This window comes from Podarcis bocagei (genome assembly GCF_964188305.1).
Source record: "Podarcis bocagei genome assembly, chromosome: 7".
NCBI lineage: Eukaryota > Metazoa > Chordata > Lepidosauria > Squamata > Lacertidae > Podarcis > Podarcis bocagei.
The window spans coordinates 91432476-91451522 of record NC_138132.1 but is presented as its reverse complement, the minus strand read 5'-3'; the positions used below and the strand labels follow the sequence as shown (position 1 = coordinate 91451522).

At 45.8% G+C, this 19047-nt stretch overlaps 2 protein-coding genes across 3 annotated transcripts in view; one reads left to right on the top strand and one right to left on the bottom strand.

Annotated features, from left to right (window-relative positions):
* The window catches only part of LOC308590759 (neuropeptide FF receptor 1-like), a 51449-nt gene that overhangs the window by 6748 nt on the left and 25654 nt on the right, over positions 1–19047 (top strand). The gene's annotated exons all lie outside the window — the stretch shown is intronic.
* FER1L5 (fer-1 like family member 5) overlaps positions 1–19047 on the bottom strand; it is a 150262-nt gene that overhangs the window by 119139 nt on the left and 12076 nt on the right. Inside the window, exon 3 of the mRNA XM_081200890.1 lies at positions 5443–5525. The gene's annotated coding sequence lies outside the window, so the exon portion shown is untranslated. The remainder of the gene's footprint in view (positions 1–5442; positions 5526–19047) is intronic.

Below are 19047 nucleotides of genomic sequence, written 5' to 3'. Positions count from 1 at the left end.
TTTTTCCCATTTTCTTTTCTGGTTTTCTCTTCCCAGTTCTCTCCAAAGATCCTGCAAGGCTCAAATGAAATGAATGCTCTGCCAAAAACAAGGCACTATTTTCTGGAGGATTGGTGGAAGGCGGCTGGGGATAAGCTAGTGACTCTAGATCGCAACGCAACAGAAGGAGCTGCCAGACACATGAAGTCACCAACACTCAGATGAAGCCACCTCTTCCTGCAGAGTCACAGAAGTCACGGTGGACGTATTTTACAAGCAAACCAAGAATCAAAAAACTCTTCCCATGGAATTGGTGTGGTGGAGCTGGGGAGAAACTAGGAACTGGGGATTGCTTTTCACACCCCAAGAGAAGGAACTGCCAGGCGCACCAAGTCACCCTTCAAACAGAGAAACTCAGAAAAATACCAAGATGGAGATGTTAAAAGAGAATCCAGAAAATGAAAAATACTTAACGGGAAAAGCCAAGAAAAAGGAAGACAAATGAAGGAATATGAAGGGGGAGCTGAAGTTTGATGTACCTTTCAAACTAGTCTTTGGATGAAAAGAAGGAGCACATGGATACGAGGTCTGCTTCAAGCAGAGGGAAATTGAGTAGGGAAAATAGAAGGCCTTTCTTTGACGAGGCAACTAGAGAAGTCGTTTGCTGACAAGAAAGTTGGGGTTTTTTGCTGCTGAAGCTAGAAATGCGCATGTGGAGAAAAAAGAAAGAAGACAGGGAGAGGACAAAACCACGCCTTCTAATTTCATATTGGCTCAGGTTGCCTTGGACGGAGAGAGAGAGATAGGTAAGTTGAAAACTTGCTGGAAAGGCAAAGAAAGCATTTGGAGGATGAAGCTGCTGATGGCGACTGGAGAGGGACTGCTCAGGGACACGGCAAGTCCAGGATCCTGTGGGAAAGTGCTTTCTCTGAGGGAAGTTGCTGAGAGTGGCTAGAGTGGTGGATTAGGACCTGGGAGACTAGAGTTCAAATCCTCCCTCTGCCATGAAGCAGCTCTCTATCTCTCAGCCTAACCTACCTCACAGGGTTGTTGTGAGGATCAAATGAGGAAGCAGACTAGAAGATCAACTCCACTAAGCCTTTCCAGCAGAACCTGCAAGATTACGAGAAGAGATGGGAAAGGGAGCTCCAAAGGTAACTATGGAACAGGCCAGGCAAAATTCCCCCTCATGTGTAACACCCAAGGTCTGGGGATTTCATCTTCTTTTTTTGCTACATAGCTCAGGCAACACAAAGCGTTGACTCTCTGCAAAAAAACCTGGATCCTCCAGCACTGAAGCTAATAGGTTTGAACTACCCAATTTAAAACCCAATCTAGCAATCAGCTTCCTTTGCCAGTAACTTTGCAGCCGGAAACTAGCGTTGCACTTGAAGGAAGGTAACTATTCAATACTTTTCAGAGGTGGCGACAGCTTGTGGCAAGCCCCTTTGCACCCTGTTACCATAAAGGATTCTTCTGTATATGCTCATCTTAAAATGGAGCCCTCAACTCTGGAAGATGTGTCTCCAATGCGTCCTGCAAGTGGAGGATTCCAGTGGAGGTAGAACGAATGCTAGGAGGTTAGAGCTGTACTGAAAGGCCTGGCCTTTCTTCCAGCAGCAATGACCAGATGACAGAATAAATGGGAAACGGACGTCAAAAGGTAACTATGCAACAGGGCAGGCCAAACTATCACGAGACGTGATGTGGCTGTGGGAGTAATAACTCGAAAATCAGGGCCTAGGATTTCATTGACAAATGCGTTAAGGGGGTGGATTCTACTGTATCCCTCAGCGCTCCATGTGCGTCCCTCCCCAAGCGGTGCGCTGGGTGGAAGAGGACGACCACCCCAGATCGAAGGAGGGCCCCCTTCTTCGGTCAAGGGTATGCGATAGTTGCGCTCTCCTGCTAGAACCTGCAAACCTTTGGCTAAGCATCTTCCAAGAACAGCATTTGAGACATAGTGCATCATTGCCTTACTTGGATGTGTCTGGAGTCTTGGAAGCTGGACTACCCTACGTTCTCCTACAAATGGACCTTCAGGGGTTTGCAGCTTCGAGCAGGGCAGCACAGCTCTCGTATACCCTTGACTGAAGAAGGGTACACTCCTTCGATCTGGGATGGTCGTCCTCTTCCACCGAGCGCGCAGCTTTCGGAGGGACACACACGGTAACTAGAAAGTCCTCTTGAATTTGAAGAGGCGGTGACAGGCTCTGATACCTCCCAAGTCAAGCCAAAACGCTACATCACAATGATAGCAGCAGTATAGATGGAGACATTCTGCCTGAAGGACATCTAGGTGGGTATCCCTTGCTTGGCTGGGAAGAAAATTAATTTGTATTGTGTTCCTTCTGCAACTTTTTGTGCTAAGACTCTTTCAGGTGGCGGTGACCGAGTCGCCAGAAGAGGCCCTATTTGGTGTCACCACAATGAAGCTCTCCTGCAGGTAGGAGAACACTTCTTCTTTTGTTGCAGCTCCTCTTTTCTTCCGGCTTCGCAGAGCTCACTGTACCTGAAGCAGATCTGTTCAGTTGACGAGAAAGAAGATGCAATGTGAGGAAGAGCTCTTGATACATCAAGAAAAAGCCTGCAGTGAGAGTCACCAGCATCAGGACAGTGCTGCTTGAGGTAAATTCACATTCCACCACCCCGTTGGTTTCTTTTTATTCAGACAATGTTTTTTGGATTGGTCTGCCGTTTTTCCCATTTTCTTTTCTGGTTTTCTCTTCCCAGTTCTCTCCAAAGATCCTGCAAGGCTCAAATGAAATGAATGCTCTGCCAAAAACAAGGCTCTATTTTCTGGAGGATTGGTGGAAGGCGGCTGGGGATAAGCTAGTGACTAGATCGCAATGCAACAGAAGGAGCTTCCAGACACATGAAGTCACCAACACTCAGATGAAGCCACCTCTTCCTGCAGAGTCACAGAAGTCACGGTGGATGTATTTTACAAACAAACAAGCAAACCAAGAATCAAAAAACTCTTTCCATGGAATTGGTGTGGTGGAGCTGGGGAGAAACTAGGAACTGTGGATTGCTTTTCACACCCCAAGAGAAGGAACTGCCAGGCGCACCAAGTCACCCTTCAAACAGAGAAACTCAGAAAAATACCAAGATGGAGATGTTAAAGAGAATCCAGAAAACGAAAAATACTTAACGGGAAAAGCCAAGAGAAAAGGAAGACAAATGAAGGAATATGAAGGGGGAGCTCAAGTTTGATTTACCTTTCAAACTAGTCTTTGGATGAAAAGAAGGAGCACATGGATACGAGGTCTGTTTCAAGCAGAGGGAAATTGAGTAGGGAAAATAGAAGGCCTTTCTTTGACGAGGCAACTAGAGAAGTCATTTGCTGACAAGAAAGTTGGGGTTTTTTGCTGCTGAAGCTAGAAATGTGCATGTGGAGAAAAAAGAAAGAATACAGGGAGAGGACAAAACCACGCCTTCTAATTTCATGTTGGCTCAGGTTGCCTTGGATGGAGAGAGAGATAGGTAAGTTGAAAACTTGCTGGAAAGGCAAAGAAAGCATTTGGAGGATGAAGCTGCTGATGGCGACTGGAGAGGGACTGCTCAGGGAGACGGCAAGTCCAGGATTCTGTGGGAAAGTGCTTTCTCTGAGGGAAGTTGCTGAGAGTGGCTAGAGTGGTGGATTAGGACCTGGGAGACTAGAGTTCAAATCCTCCCTCTGCCATGAAGCAGCTCTCTATCTCTCAGCCTAACCTACCTCACAGGGTTGTTGTGAGGATCAAATGAGGAAGCAGACTAGAAGATCAACTCCACTAAGCCTTTCCAGCAGAACCTGCAAGATTACGAGAAGAGATGGGAAAGGGAGCTCCAAAGGTAACTATGGAACAGGCCAGGCAAAATTACCCCTCATGTGTAACACCCAAGGTCTGGGGATTTCATCTTCTTTTTTTGCTACATAGCTCAGGCAACACAAAGCGTTGACTCTCTGCAAAAAACCCTGGATCCTCCAGCACTGAAGCTAATAGGTTTGAAATGCCCAATTTAAAACCCAGTCTAGCAATCAGCTTCCTTTGCCAGTAACTTTGCAGCCGGAAACTAGCGTTGCACTTGAAGGAAGGTAACTATTCAATACTTTTGACTAGAAGATCAACTCCACTAAGCCTTTCCAGCAGAACCTGCAAGATTACGAGAAGAGATGGGAAAGGGAGCTCCAAAGGTAACTATGGAACAGGCCAGGCAAAATTACCCCTCATGTGTAACACCCAAGGTCTGGGGATTTCATCTTCTTTTTTTGCTACATAGCTCAGGCAACACAAAGCGTTGACTCTCTGCAAAAAACCCTGGATCCTCCAGCACTGAAGCTAATAGGTTTGAAATGCCCAATTTAAAACCCAGTCTAGCAATCAGCTTCCTTTGCCAGTAACTTTGCAGCCGGAAACTAGCGTTGCACTTGAAGGAAGGTAACTATTCAATACTTTTGAGAGGTGGCGACAGCTTGTGGCAAGCCCCTTTGCGCCCTGTTACCATAAAGGATTCTTCTGTATGTGCTCATCTTAAAATAGAGCCCTCAACTCTGGAAGATGTGTCTCCAATGCGTCCTGCAAGTGGAGGATTCCAGTGGAGGTAGAACGAATGCTAGGAGGTTAGAGCTGTACTGAAAGGCCTGGCCTTTCTTCCAGCAGCAATGACCAGATGACAGAATAAATGGGAAACGGACGTCAAAAGGTAACTATGCAACAGGGCAGGCCCAACTATCACGAGACGTGATGTGGCTGTGGGAGTAATAACTCGAAAATCAGGGCCTAGGATTTCATTGACAAATGCGTTAAGGGGGTGGATTCTACTGTATCCCTCAGCGCTCCATGTGCGTCCCTCCCCAAGCGGCGCGCTTGGTGGAAGAGGACGACCACCCCAGATCGAAGGAGGGCCCCCTTCTTCGGTCAAGGGTATGCGATAGTTGCACTCCCCTGCTAGAACCTGCAAACTTTTGGCTAAGCATCTTCCAAGAACACCATTTGAGACATAGTGCATCATTGCCTTACTTGGATGTGTCTGGAGTCTTGGAAGCTGGACTACCCTACGTTCTCCTACAAATGGACCTTCAGGGGCTTGCAGCTTCGAGCAGGGCAGCACAGCTCTCGTATACCCTTGACTGAAGAAGGGTACACTCCTTCGATCTGGGATGGTCGTCCTCTTCCACCGAGCGCGCAGCTTTCGGAGGGACACACACGGTAACTAGAAAGTCCTCTTGAATTTGAAGAGGCGGTGACAGGCTCTGATACCTCCCAAGTCAAGCCAAAACGCTACATCACAATGATAGCAGCAGTATAGATGGAGACATTCTGCCTGAAGGACACCTAGGTGAGTATCCCTTGCTTGGCTGGGAAGAAAATTAATTTGTATTGTGTTCCTTCTGCAACTTTTTGTGCTAAGACTCTTTCAGGTGGCGGTGACTGAGTCGTCAGAAGAGGCCCTATTCGGTGTCACCACAATGAAGCTCACCTGCAGGTAGGAGAACACTTCTTCTTTTGTTGCAGCTCCTCTTTTCTTCCGGCTTCGCAGAGCTCACTGTACCTGAAGCAGATCTGTTCAGTTGACGAGAAAGAAGATGCAATGTGAGGAAGAGCTCTTGATACATCAAGAAAAAGCCTGCAGTGAGAGTCACCAGCATCAGGACAGTGTTGCTTGAGGTAAATTCAGGTTCCAGCACCCCGTTGGTTTCTTTTTATTCAGGAAATGTTTTTTGGATTGGTCTCCTGTTTTTCCCATTTTCTTTTCTGGTTTTCTCTTCCCAGTTCTCTCCAAAGATCCTGCAAGGCTCAAATGAAATGAATGCTCTGCCAAAAACAAGGCACTATTTTCTGGAGGATTGGTGGAAGGCGGCTGGGGATAAGCTAGTGACTCTAGATCGCAACGCAACAGAAGGAGCTGCCAGACACATGAAGTCACCAACACTCAGATGAAGCCACCTCTTCCTGCAGAGTCACAGAAGTCACGGTGGACGTATTTTACAAGCAAACCAAGAATCAAAAAACTCTTCCCATGGAATTGGTGTGGTGGAGCTGGGGAGAAACTAGGAACTGGGGATTGCTTTTCACACCCCAAGAGAAGGAACTGCCAGGCGCACCAAGTCACCCTTCAAACAGAGAAACTCAGAAAAATACCAAGATGGAGATGTTAAAAGAGAATCCAGAAAATGAAAAATACTTAACGGGAAAAGCCAAGAAAAAGGAAGACAAATGAAGGAATATGAAGGGGGAGCTGAAGTTTGATGTACCTTTCAAACTAGTCTTTGGATGAAAAGAAGGAGCACATGGATACGAGGTCTGCTTCAAGCAGAGGGAAATTGAGTAGGGAAAATAGAAGGCCTTTCTTTGACGAGGCAACTAGAGAAGTCGTTTGCTGACAAGAAAGTTGGGGTTTTTTGCTGCTGAAGCTAGAAATGCGCATGTGGAGAAAAAAGAAAGAAGACAGGGAGAGGACAAAACCACGCCTTCTAATTTCATATTGGCTCAGGTTGCCTTGGACGGAGAGAGAGAGATAGGTAAGTTGAAAACTTGCTGGAAAGGCAAAGAAAGCATTTGGAGGATGAAGCTGCTGATGGCGACTGGAGAGGGACTGCTCAGGGACACGGCAAGTCCAGGATCCTGTGGGAAAGTGCTTTCTCTGAGGGAAGTTGCTGAGAGTGGCGAGAGTGGTGGATTAGACCTGGGAGACTAGAGTTCAAATCCTCCCTCTGCCATGAAGCAGCTCTCTATCTCTCAGCCTAACCTACCTCACAGGGTTGTTGTGAGGATCAAATGAGGAAGCAGACTAGAAGATCAACTCCACTAAGCCTTTCCAGCAGAACCTGCAAGATTACGAGAAGAGATGGGAAAGGGAGCTCCAAAGGTAACTATGGAACAGGCCAGGCAAAATTCCCCCTCATGTGTAACACCCAAGGTCTGGGGATTTCATCTTCTTTTTTTGCTACATAGCTCAGGCAACACAAAGCGTTGACTCTCTGCAAAAAAACCTGGATCCTCCAGCACTGAAGCTAATAGGTTTGAACTACCCAATTTAAAACCCAATCTAGCAATCAGCTTCCTTTGCCAGTAACTTTGCAGCCGGAAACTAGCGTTGCACTTGAAGGAAGGTAACTATTCAATACTTTTCAGAGGTGGCGACAGCTTGTGGCAAGCCCCTTTGCACCCTGTTACCATAAAGGATTCTTCTGTATATGCTCATCTTAAAATGGAGCCCTCAACTCTGGAAGATGTGTCTCCAATGCGTCCTGCAAGTGGAGGATTCCAGTGGAGGTAGAACGAATGCTAGGAGGTTAGAGCTGTACTGAAAGGCCTGGCCTTTCTTCCAGCAGCAATGACCAGATGACAGAATAAATGGGAAACGGACGTCAAAAGGTAACTATGCAACAGGGCAGGCCAAACTATCACGAGACGTGATGTGGCTGTGGGAGTAATAACTCGAAAATCAGGGCCTAGGATTTCATTGACAAATGCGTTAAGGGGGTGGATTCTACTGTATCCCTCAGCGCTCCATGTGCGTCCCTCCCCAAGCGGTGCGCTGGGTGGAAGAGGACGACCACCCCAGATCGAAGGAGGGCCCCCTTCTTCGGTCAAGGGTATGCGATAGTTGCGCTCTCCTGCTAGAACCTGCAAACCTTTGGCTAAGCATCTTCCAAGAACAGCATTTGAGACATAGTGCATCATTGCCTTACTTGGATGTGTCTGGAGTCTTGGAAGCTGGACTACCCTACGTTCTCCTACAAATGGACCTTCAGGGGTTTGCAGCTTCGAGCAGGGCAGCACAGCTCTCGTATACCCTTGACTGAAGAAGGGTACACTCCTTCGATCTGGGATGGTCGTCCTCTTCCACCGAGCGCGCAGCTTTCGGAGGGACACACACGGTAACTAGAAAGTCCTCTTGAATTTGAAGAGGCGGTGACAGGCTCTGATACCTCCCAAGTCAAGCCAAAACGCTACATCACAATGATAGCAGCAGTATAGATGGAGACATTCTGCCTGAAGGACATCTAGGTGGGTATCCCTTGCTTGGCTGGGAAGAAAATTAATTTGTATTGTGTTCCTTCTGCAACTTTTTGTGCTAAGACTCTTTCAGGTGGCGGTGACCGAGTCGCCAGAAGAGGCCCTATTTGGTGTCACCACAATGAAGCTCTCCTGCAGGTAGGAGAACACTTCTTCTTTTGTTGCAGCTCCTCTTTTCTTCCGGCTTCGCAGAGCTCACTGTACCTGAAGCAGATCTGTTCAGTTGACGAGAAAGAAGATGCAATGTGAGGAAGAGCTCTTGATACATCAAGAAAAAGCCTGCAGTGAGAGTCACCAGCATCAGGACAGTGCTGCTTGAGGTAAATTCACATTCCACCACCCCGTTGGTTTCTTTTTATTCAGACAATGTTTTTTGGATTGGTCTGCCGTTTTTCCCATTTTCTTTTCTGGTTTTCTCTTCCCAGTTCTCTCCAAAGATCCTGCAAGGCTCAAATGAAATGAATGCTCTGCCAAAAACAAGGCTCTATTTTCTGGAGGATTGGTGGAAGGCGGCTGGGGATAAGCTAGTGACTAGATCGCAATGCAACAGAAGGAGCTTCCAGACACATGAAGTCACCAACACTCAGATGAAGCCACCTCTTCCTGCAGAGTCACAGAAGTCACGGTGGATGTATTTTACAAACAAACAAGCAAACCAAGAATCAAAAAACTCTTTCCATGGAATTGGTGTGGTGGAGCTGGGGAGAAACTAGGAACTGTGGATTGCTTTTCACACCCCAAGAGAAGGAACTGCCAGGCGCACCAAGTCACCCTTCAAACAGAGAAACTCAGAAAAATACCAAGATGGAGATGTTAAAGAGAATCCAGAAAACGAAAAATACTTAACGGGAAAAGCCAAGAGAAAAGGAAGACAAATGAAGGAATATGAAGGGGGAGCTCAAGTTTGATTTACCTTTCAAACTAGTCTTTGGATGAAAAGAAGGAGCACATGGATACGAGGTCTGTTTCAAGCAGAGGGAAATTGAGTAGGGAAAATAGAAGGCCTTTCTTTGACGAGGCAACTAGAGAAGTCATTTGCTGACAAGAAAGTTGGGGTTTTTTGCTGCTGAAGCTAGAAATGTGCATGTGGAGAAAAAAGAAAGAATACAGGGAGAGGACAAAACCACGCCTTCTAATTTCATGTTGGCTCAGGTTGCCTTGGATGGAGAGAGAGATAGGTAAGTTGAAAACTTGCTGGAAAGGCAAAGAAAGCATTTGGAGGATGAAGCTGCTGATGGCGACTGGAGAGGGACTGCTCAGGGAGACGGCAAGTCCAGGATTCTGTGGGAAAGTGCTTTCTCTGAGGGAAGTTGCTGAGAGTGGCTAGAGTGGTGGATTAGGACCTGGGAGACTAGAGTTCAAATCCTCCCTCTGCCATGAAGCAGCTCTCTATCTCTCAGCCTAACCTACCTCACAGGGTTGTTGTGAGGATCAAATGAGGAAGCAGACTAGAAGATCAACTCCACTAAGCCTTTCCAGCAGAACCTGCAAGATTACGAGAAGAGATGGGAAAGGGAGCTCCAAAGGTAACTATGGAACAGGCCAGGCAAAATTACCCCTCATGTGTAACACCCAAGGTCTGGGGATTTCATCTTCTTTTTTTGCTACATAGCTCAGGCAACACAAAGCGTTGACTCTCTGCAAAAAACCCTGGATCCTCCAGCACTGAAGCTAATAGGTTTGAAATGCCCAATTTAAAACCCAGTCTAGCAATCAGCTTCCTTTGCCAGTAACTTTGCAGCCGGAAACTAGCGTTGCACTTGAAGGAAGGTAACTATTCAATACTTTTGACTAGAAGATCAACTCCACTAAGCCTTTCCAGCAGAACCTGCAAGATTACGAGAAGAGATGGGAAAGGGAGCTCCAAAGGTAACTATGGAACAGGCCAGGCAAAATTACCCCTCATGTGTAACACCCAAGGTCTGGGGATTTCATCTTCTTTTTTTGCTACATAGCTCAGGCAACACAAAGCGTTGACTCTCTGCAAAAAACCCTGGATCCTCCAGCACTGAAGCTAATAGGTTTGAAATGCCCAATTTAAAACCCAGTCTAGCAATCAGCTTCCTTTGCCAGTAACTTTGCAGCCGGAAACTAGCGTTGCACTTGAAGGAAGGTAACTATTCAATACTTTTGAGAGGTGGCGACAGCTTGTGGCAAGCCCCTTTGCGCCCTGTTACCATAAAGGATTCTTCTGTATGTGCTCATCTTAAAATAGAGCCCTCAACTCTGGAAGATGTGTCTCCAATGCGTCCTGCAAGTGGAGGATTCCAGTGGAGGTAGAACGAATGCTAGGAGGTTAGAGCTGTACTGAAAGGCCTGGCCTTTCTTCCAGCAGCAATGACCAGATGACAGAATAAATGGGAAACGGACGTCAAAAGGTAACTATGCAACAGGGCAGGCCCAACTATCACGATACGTGATGTGGCTGTGGGAGTAATAACTCGAAAATCAGGGCCTAGGATTTCATTGACAAATGCGTTAAGGGGGTGGATTCTACTGTATCCCTCAGCGCTCCATGTGCATCCCTCCCCAAGCGGCGCGCTCGGTGGAAGAGGACGACCACCCCAGATCGAAGGAGGACGACCACCCCAGATTCGGTCAAGGGTATGCGATAGTTGCACTCTCCTTCTAGAACCTGCAAACCTTTGGCTAAGCATCTTCCAAGAACACCATTTGAGACATAGTGCATCATTGCCTTACTTGGATGTGTCTGGAGTCTTGGAAGCTGGACTACCCTACGTTCTCCTACAAATGGACCTTCAGGGGTTTGCAGCTTCGAGCAGGGCAGCACAGCTCTCGTATACCCTTGACTGAAGAAGGGTACACTCCTTCGATCTGGGGTGGTCGTCCTCTTCCACCGAGCGTGCAGCTTTCGGAGGGACACACACGGTAACTAGAAAGTCCTCTTGAATTTGAAGAGGCGGTGACAGGCTCTGATACCTCCCAAGTCAAGCCAAAACGCTACATCACAATGATAGCAGCAGTATAGATGGAGACATTCTGCTCTAGGTGAGTATCCCTTGCTTGGCTGGGAAGAAAATTAATTTGTATTGTGTTCCTTCTGCAACTTTTTGTGCTAAGACTCTTTCAGGTGGCGGTGACCGAGTCGCCAGAAGAGGCCCTATTTGGTGTCACCACAATGAAGCTCACCTGCAGGTAGGAGAACACTTCTTCTTTTGTTGCAGCTCCTCTTTTCTTCTGGCTTCGCAGAGCTCACTGTACCTGAAGCAGATCTGTTCAGTTGATGAGAAAGAAGATGCAATGTGAGGAAGAGCTCTTGATACATCAAGAAAAAGCCTGCAGTGAGAGTCACCAGCATCAGGACAGTGCTGCTTGAGGTAAATTCAGGTTCCAGCACCCCGTTGGTTTCTTTTTATTCAGGAAATGTTTTTTGGATTGGTCTCCTGTTTTTCCCATTTTCTTTTCTGGTTTTCTCTTCCCAGTTCTCTCCAAAGATCCTGCAAGGCTCAAATGAAATGAATGCTCTGCCAAAAACAAGGCACTATCTTCTGGAGGATTGGTGGAAGGCGGCTGGGGATAAGCTAGTGACTCTATATCGCAACGCAACAGAAGGAGCTGCCAGACACATGAAGTCACCAACACTCAGATGAAGCCACCTCTTCCTGCAGAGTCACAGAAGTCACGGTGGACGTATTTTCCTGTGGGAAAGTGCTTTCTCTGAGAGAAGTTGCTGAGAGTGGCGAGAGTGGTGGATTAGACCTGGGAGACTAGAGTTCAAATCCTCCCTCTGCCATGAAGCAGCTCTCTATCTCTCAGCCTAACCTACCTCACAGGGTTGTTGTGAGGATCAAATGAGGAAGCAGACTAGAAGATCAACTCCACTAAGCCTTTCCAGCAGAACCTGCAAGATTACGAGAAGAGATGGGAAAGGGAGCTCCAAAGGTAACTATGGAACAGGCCAGGCAAAATTCCCCCTCATGTGTAACACCCAAGGTCTGGGGATTTCATCTTCTTTTTTTGCTACATAGCTCAGGCAACACACAGCGTTGACTCTCTGCAAAAAACCCTGAATTCTCCAGCACTGAAGGTAATAGGTTTGAAATACCCAATTTAAAACCCAATCTAGCAATCAGCTTCCTTTGCCAGTAACTTTGCAGCCGGATACTAGCGTTGCACTTGAAGGAAGGTAACTATTCAATACTTTTCAGAGGTGGCGACAGCTTGTGGCAAGCCCCTTTGCGCCCTGTTACCATAAAGGATTCTTCTGTATATGCTCATCTTAAAATGGAGCCCTCAACTCTGGAAGATGTGTCTCCAATGCGTCCTGCAAGTGGAGGATTCCAGTGGAGGTGGAACGAATGCTAGGAGGTTAGAGCTGTACTGAAAGGCCTGGCCTTTCTTCCAGCAGCAATGACCAGATGACAGAATAAATGGGAAACGGACATCAAAAGGTAACTATGCAACAGGGCAGGCCAAACTATCACGAGACGTGATGTGGCTGTGGGAGTAATAACTCGAAAATCAGGGCCTAGGATTTCATTGACAAATGAGTTAAGGGGGTGGATTCTACTGTATCCCTCAGCGCTCCATGTGCGTCCCTCCCCAAGCGGTGCGCTCGGTGGAAGAGGACGACCACCCCAGATCGAAGGAGGGCCCCCTTCTTCGGTCAAGGGTATGTGATAGTTGCGCTCTCCTGCTAGAACCTGCAAACCTTTGGCTAAGCATCTTCCAAGAACACCATTTGAGACATAGTGCATCATTGCCTTACTTGGATGTGTCTGGAGTCTTGGAAGCTGGACTACCCTACGTTCTCCTACAAATGGACCTTCAGGGGTTTGCAGCTTCGAGCAGGGCAGCACAGCTCTCGTATACCCTTGACTGAAGAAGGGTACACTCCTTCGATCTGGGATGGTCGTCCTCTTCCACCGAGCGCGCAGCTTTCGGAGGGACACACACGGTAACTAGAAAGTCCTCTTGAATTTGAAGAGGCGGTGACAGGCTCTGATACCTCCCAAGTCAAGCCAAAACGCTACATCACAATGATAGCAGCAGTATAGATGGAGACATTCTGCCTGAAGGACATCTAGGTGGGTATCCCTTGCTTGGCTGGGAAGAAAATTAATTTGTATTGTGTTCCTTCTGCAACTTTTTGTGCTAAGACTCTTTCAGGTGGCGGTGACCGAGTCGCCAGAAGAGGCCCTATTTGGTGTCACCACAATGAAGCTCACCTGCAGGTAGGAGAACACTTCTTCTTTTGTTGCAGCTCCTCTTTTCTTCTGGCTTCGCAGAGCTCACTGTACCTGAAGCAGATCTGTTCAGTTGACGAGAAAGAAGATGCAATGTGAGGAAGAGCTCTTGATACATCAAGAAAAAGCCTGCAGTGAGAGTCACCAGCATCAGGACAGTGTTGCTTGAGGTAAATTCACGTTCCAGCACCCTGTTGGTTTCTTTTTATTCAGGCAATGTTTTTTGGATTGGTCTCCTGTTTTTCCCATTTTCTTTTCTGATTTTCTCTTCCCAGTTCTCTCCAAAGATCCTGCAAGGCTCAAATGAAATGAATGCTCTGCCAAAAACAAGGCACTATTTTCTGGAGGATTGGTGGAAGGCGGCTGGGGATAAGCTAGTGACTCTAGATCGCAACGCAACAGAAGGAGTTGCCAGACACATGAAGTCACCAACACTCAGATGAAGCCACCTCTTCCTGCTGAGTCACAGAAGTCACGGTGGACGTATTTTACAAACAAACAAGCAAACCAAGAATCAAAAAACTCTTTCCATGGAATTGGTGTGGTGGGGCTGGGGAGAAACTAGGAACTGTGGATTGCTTTTCACACCCCAAGAGAAGGAACTGCCAGGCGCACCAAGTCACCCTTCAAACAGAGAAACTCAGAAAAATACCAAGATGGAGATGTTAAAGAGAATCCAGAAAACGAAAAATACTTAACAGGAAAAGCCAAGAGAAAAGGAAGACAAATGAAGGAATATGAAGGGGGGGCTGAAGTTTGATTTACCTTTCAAACTAGTCTTTGGATGAAAAGAAGGAGCACATGGATACGAGGTCTGCTTCAAGCAGAGGGAAATTGAGTAGGGAAAATAGAAGGCCTTTCTTTGACGAGACAACTAGAGAAGTCATTTGCTGACAAGAAAGTTGGGGTTTTTTGCTACTGAAGCTAGAAATGTGCATGTGGAGAAAAAAGAAAGAAGACAGGGAGAGGACAAAACCACGCCTTCTAATTTCATGTTGGCTCAGGTTGCCTTGGATGGAGAGAGAGATAGGTAAGTTGAAAACTTGCTGGAAAGGGAAAGAAAGCATTTGGAGGATGAAGCTGCTGATGGCGACTGGAGAGGGACTGCTCAGGGACACGGCAAGTCCAGGATCCTGTGGGAAAGTGCTTTCTCTGAGGGAAGTTGCTGAGAGTGGCGAGAGTGGTGGATTAGGACCTGGGAGACTAGAGTTCAAATCCTCCCTCTGCCATGAAGCAGCTCTCTATCTCTCAGCCTAACCTACCTCACAGGGTTGTTGTGAGGATCAAACGAGGAAGCAGACTAGAAGATCAACTCCACTAAGCCTTTCCAGCAGAACCTGCAAGATTACGAGAAGAGATGGGAAAGGGAGCTCCAAAGGTAACTATGGAACAGGCCAGGCAAAATTCCCCCTCATGTGTAACACCCAAGGTCTGGGGATTTCATCTTCTTTTTTTGCTACATAGCTCAGGCAACACAAAGCGTTGACTCTCTGCAAAAAACCCTGGATCCTCCAGCACTGAAGCTAATAGGTTTGAACTACCCAATTTAAAACCCAATCTAGCAATCAGCTTCCTTTGCCAGTAACTTTGCAGCCGGAAACTAGCGTTGCACTTGAAGGAAGGTAACTATTCAATACTTTTCAGAGGTGGCAACAGCTTGTGGCAAGCCCCTTTGCACCCTGTTACCATAAAGGATTCTTCTGTATATGCTCATCTTAAAATGGAGCCCTCAACTCTGGAAGATGTGTCTCCAATGCGTCCTGCAAGTGGAGGATTCCAGTGGAGGTAGAACGAATGCTAGGAGGTTAGAGCTGTACTGAAAGGCCTGGCCTTTCTTCCAGCAGCAATGACCAGATGACAGAATAAATGGGAAACGGACGTCAAAAGGTAACTATGCAACAGGGCAGGCCAAACTATCACGATACGTGATGTGGCTGTGGGAGTAATAACTCAAAAATCAGGGCCTAGGATTTCATTGACAAATGCGTTAAGGGGGTGGATTCTACTGTATCCCTCAGCGCTCCATGTGCGTCCCTCCCCAAGCGGCGTGCTCGGTGGAAGAGGACGACCACCCCAGATCGAAGGAGGGCCCCCTTCTTCGGTCAAGGGTATGCGATAGTTGCGCTCTCCTGCTAGAACCTGCAAACCTTTGGCTAAGCATCTTCCAAGAACAGCATTTGAGACATAGTGCATCATTGCCTTACTTGGATGTGTCTGGAGTCTTGGAAGCTGGACTACCCTACGTTCTCCTACAAATGGACCTTCAGGGGTTTGCAGCTTCGAGCAGGGCAGCACAGCTCTCGTATACCCTTGACTGAAGAAGGGTACACTCCTTCGATCTGGGATGGTCGTCCTCTTCCACCGAGCGCGCAGCTTTCGGAGGGACACACACGGTAACTAGAAAGTCCTCTTGAATTTGAAGAGGCGGTGACAGGCTCTGATACCTCCCAAGTCAAGCCAAAACGCTACATCACAATGATAGCAGCAGTATAGATGGAGACATTCTGCCTGAAGGAAACCTAGGTGAGTATCCCTTGCTTGGCTGGGAAGAAAATTAATTTGTATTGTGTTCCATCTGCAACTTTTTGTGCTAAGACTCTTTCAGGTGGCGGTGACCGAGTCGTCAGAAGAGGTCCTATTCGGTGTCACCACAATGAAGCTCTCCTGCAGGTAGGAGAACACTTCTTCTTTTGTTGCAGCTCCTCTTTTCTTCCGGCTTCGCAGAGCTCACTGTACCTGAAGCAGATCTGTTCAGTTGACGAGAAAGAAGATGCAATGTGAGGAAAGAGCTCTTGATACATCAAGAAAAAGCCTGCAGTGAGAGTCACCAGCATCAGGACAGTGTTGCTTGAGGTAAATTCAGGTTCCACCACCCCGTTGGTTTCTTTTTATTCAGGCAATTTTTTTGGATTGGTCTCCTGTTTTTCCCATTTTGTTTTCTGGTTTTCTCTTCCCAGTTCTCTCCAAAGATCCTGCAAGGCTCAAATGAAATGAATGCTCTGCCAAAAACAAGACACTATTTTCTGGAGGATTGGTGGAAGGCGGCTGGGGATAAGCGAGTGACTCTAGATCGCAACGCAACAGAAGGAGCTGCCAGACACATGAAGTCACCAACACTCAGATGAAGCCACCTCTTCCTGCAGAGTCACAGAAGTCACTGTGGACGTATTTTACAAGCAAACAAGCAAACCAAGAATCAAAAAACTCTTTCCATGGAATTGGTGTGGTGGGGCTGGGGAGAAACTAGGAACTGTGGATTGCTTTTCACACCCCAAGAGAAGGAACTGCCAGGAGCACCAAGTCACCCTTCAAACAGAGAAACTCAGAAAAATGCCAAGATGGAGATGTTAAAGAGAATCCAGAAAACGAAAAATACTTAACGGGAAAAGCCAAGAGAAAAGGAAGACAAATGAAGGAATATGAAGGGGGAGCTGAAGTTTGATTTACCTTTCAAACTAGTCTTTGTTTTTTTTTTAATATTTTTTATTGCATTTTTTCCAGATAGAATTACACAGTCAGATATACATAGAAACAAGAACAACAAGGAAAGAAAAGAAGAAAAGATGAATTACTTCAAAGCTTTTTTCAATCTTCTATCGGACTTCCCCACATCTCCCTCACCGTGCATTCTTAACAATAAAAATATCAGCAAATTATAACCCTGTTTCATACGTTTCTTTTGTACTTTCAGATAATTGCTTTTTAAGTTTAAATTACTTAATTAATTTGCTCTAAAAACAAATATAATGTTATTTTAAACATTTAAACATTAGTCCTTTCATTGATATTACTTAGTTTCATATATCATCCACTCTCATTGCTGGAGCTAACCTTTCCAAATCATGCGAATTCTTATGATTCATATAGCTTGTAAAATTTTTGCAAATAGTCCTTAAATTTTTTCCAGTCCTCCTCCATTGCTTCTTCTCCCAAGTCTCGGATCCTGGCAGTCATCTCCGCCAATTCCATATAGTCCATCAATTGCGTTTGCCACTCTTCCATTGTGGGTAAATCTTGAATCTTCCAATATTTTGCAATAAGGATTCTTGCTGCTGTAGTTGCATACATAAAAAACGTTCTGTCCTTCTTTAACACCTTTTGGCCGACAATGCACAAGAGAAAGGCCTCTGGTTTCTTAGGAAAGGTGTACTTAAACACCTTTTTTAACTCATTGTAAATCATTTCCCAGAAGGCCTTCACTTTTGGACAAGTGCACCATAGGTGAAAGAATGTCCCTTCAGCCTCCTTGCATTTCCAACATTTGTTATCAGACAAATGGTATATCTTAGCAAGCTTGACTGGGGTCATGTACCACCTGTATATCATTTTCATAATGTTTTCTTTCAAGGCATTGCATGCCGTAAATTTCATACCGGTGGTCCATAACCTTTCCCAGTCTTCAAACATAATGTTGTACCCAATGTCTTGAGCCCATTTTATCATGGCTGATTTAACTGTCTCATCCTGGGTATTCCATTTAAGCAGCAAGTTATACATTCTTGATAATAACTTAGTCTTGGGTTCTAACAGTTCTGTCTCTAGTTTCGATTTTTCCACCTGGAATCCTGTTTTTTTATCCAACTTAAACACCTCTTGAATTTGAGCATAATGAAACCAATCTTGCACCTTATTCTTTAGTTTTTCATAGCTCTGTAACCTCCAATTATCTCCAATCTTTTCTACTATTTCCCCATATTTCAGCCAGCCGGCCTCCATATTGGGTTTTTTTCGAGCCTTAGCCTCCACTGGTGATAGCCACCTCGGGGTCTTACTTTCTAGTAAGTCTTTGTATTTTGTCCAGACCATAAATATTGCTTTTCTGACAATATGGTTTTTAAACATTTTGTGAGTCTTTACCTTGTCGTACCACAAATATGCATGCCATCCTAACGAATTGTTAAACCCTTCCAGATCTAGGACATCCGTGTTCTCTAAAAGCAACCAATCTTTCATCCAGCAGAAGGCTGCAGCTTCATAATATAACCTTAAGTCTGGCAGGGCAAACCCCCCTCTTTCTTTTGCATCAGTTAATATTTTAAACTTTATTCGGGGCTTTTTGCCCTGCCAAACAAACTTTGAAATATCCTTCTGCCACTTTCCAAAACATTCCACTCTGTCCACGATCTGTAGGGTTTGAAACAAAAACAACATCTTTGGCAAAACATTCATTTTTATAGCTGCTATACGACCCAACAAGGAAAGTTTCAGTCTTGACCAAATTTCTAGGTCCTTTTTAACTTCTGACCAACATTTTTCGTAGTTATCTTTAAATAAGTTCAAATTTTTGGAAGACAAGTTGACCCCCAGGTATTTCACTTTTTTAACCACGTTTAACTCTGTTTCCTTCTGAAACCCATCTGTTTCTAAAGGTGTCAAGTTTTCCCCCAAAACTTTAGTTTTTTGTTTATTCAACTTAAAACCCGCCACCCGGCCAAAGTCATGAATCAGTTCTAGAACTCTTTTTGTACTAGATCCTGGCTCCTGTAATGTTAAAACCAAGTCATCTGCAAAAGCTTTCAGTTTATATTGTTTCGCTCCGACCCGTACTCCCTGAACCAGCCGGTCCTCCCTAATCATATTCAAAAGAACCTCCAGGACTGAGATAAATAATAAAGGGGAGAGAGGGCACCCCTGTCGTGTTCCTTTTTCAATTTTAAACTCTTCTGTCACCACATTGTTCACTATCAACTTAGCTTTTTGTTCTGAATAAATTGCTTCTAAACCATTTTCAAACCCCCGTCCCACTCCCATCCCTTCCAAGTTTTTCTTCATGAACTTCCAGGAAATATTGTCAAAGGCCTTCTCCGCATCAATAAAAATTAACACTGCTTTAGTGTTAATATTAGTTTGCAACA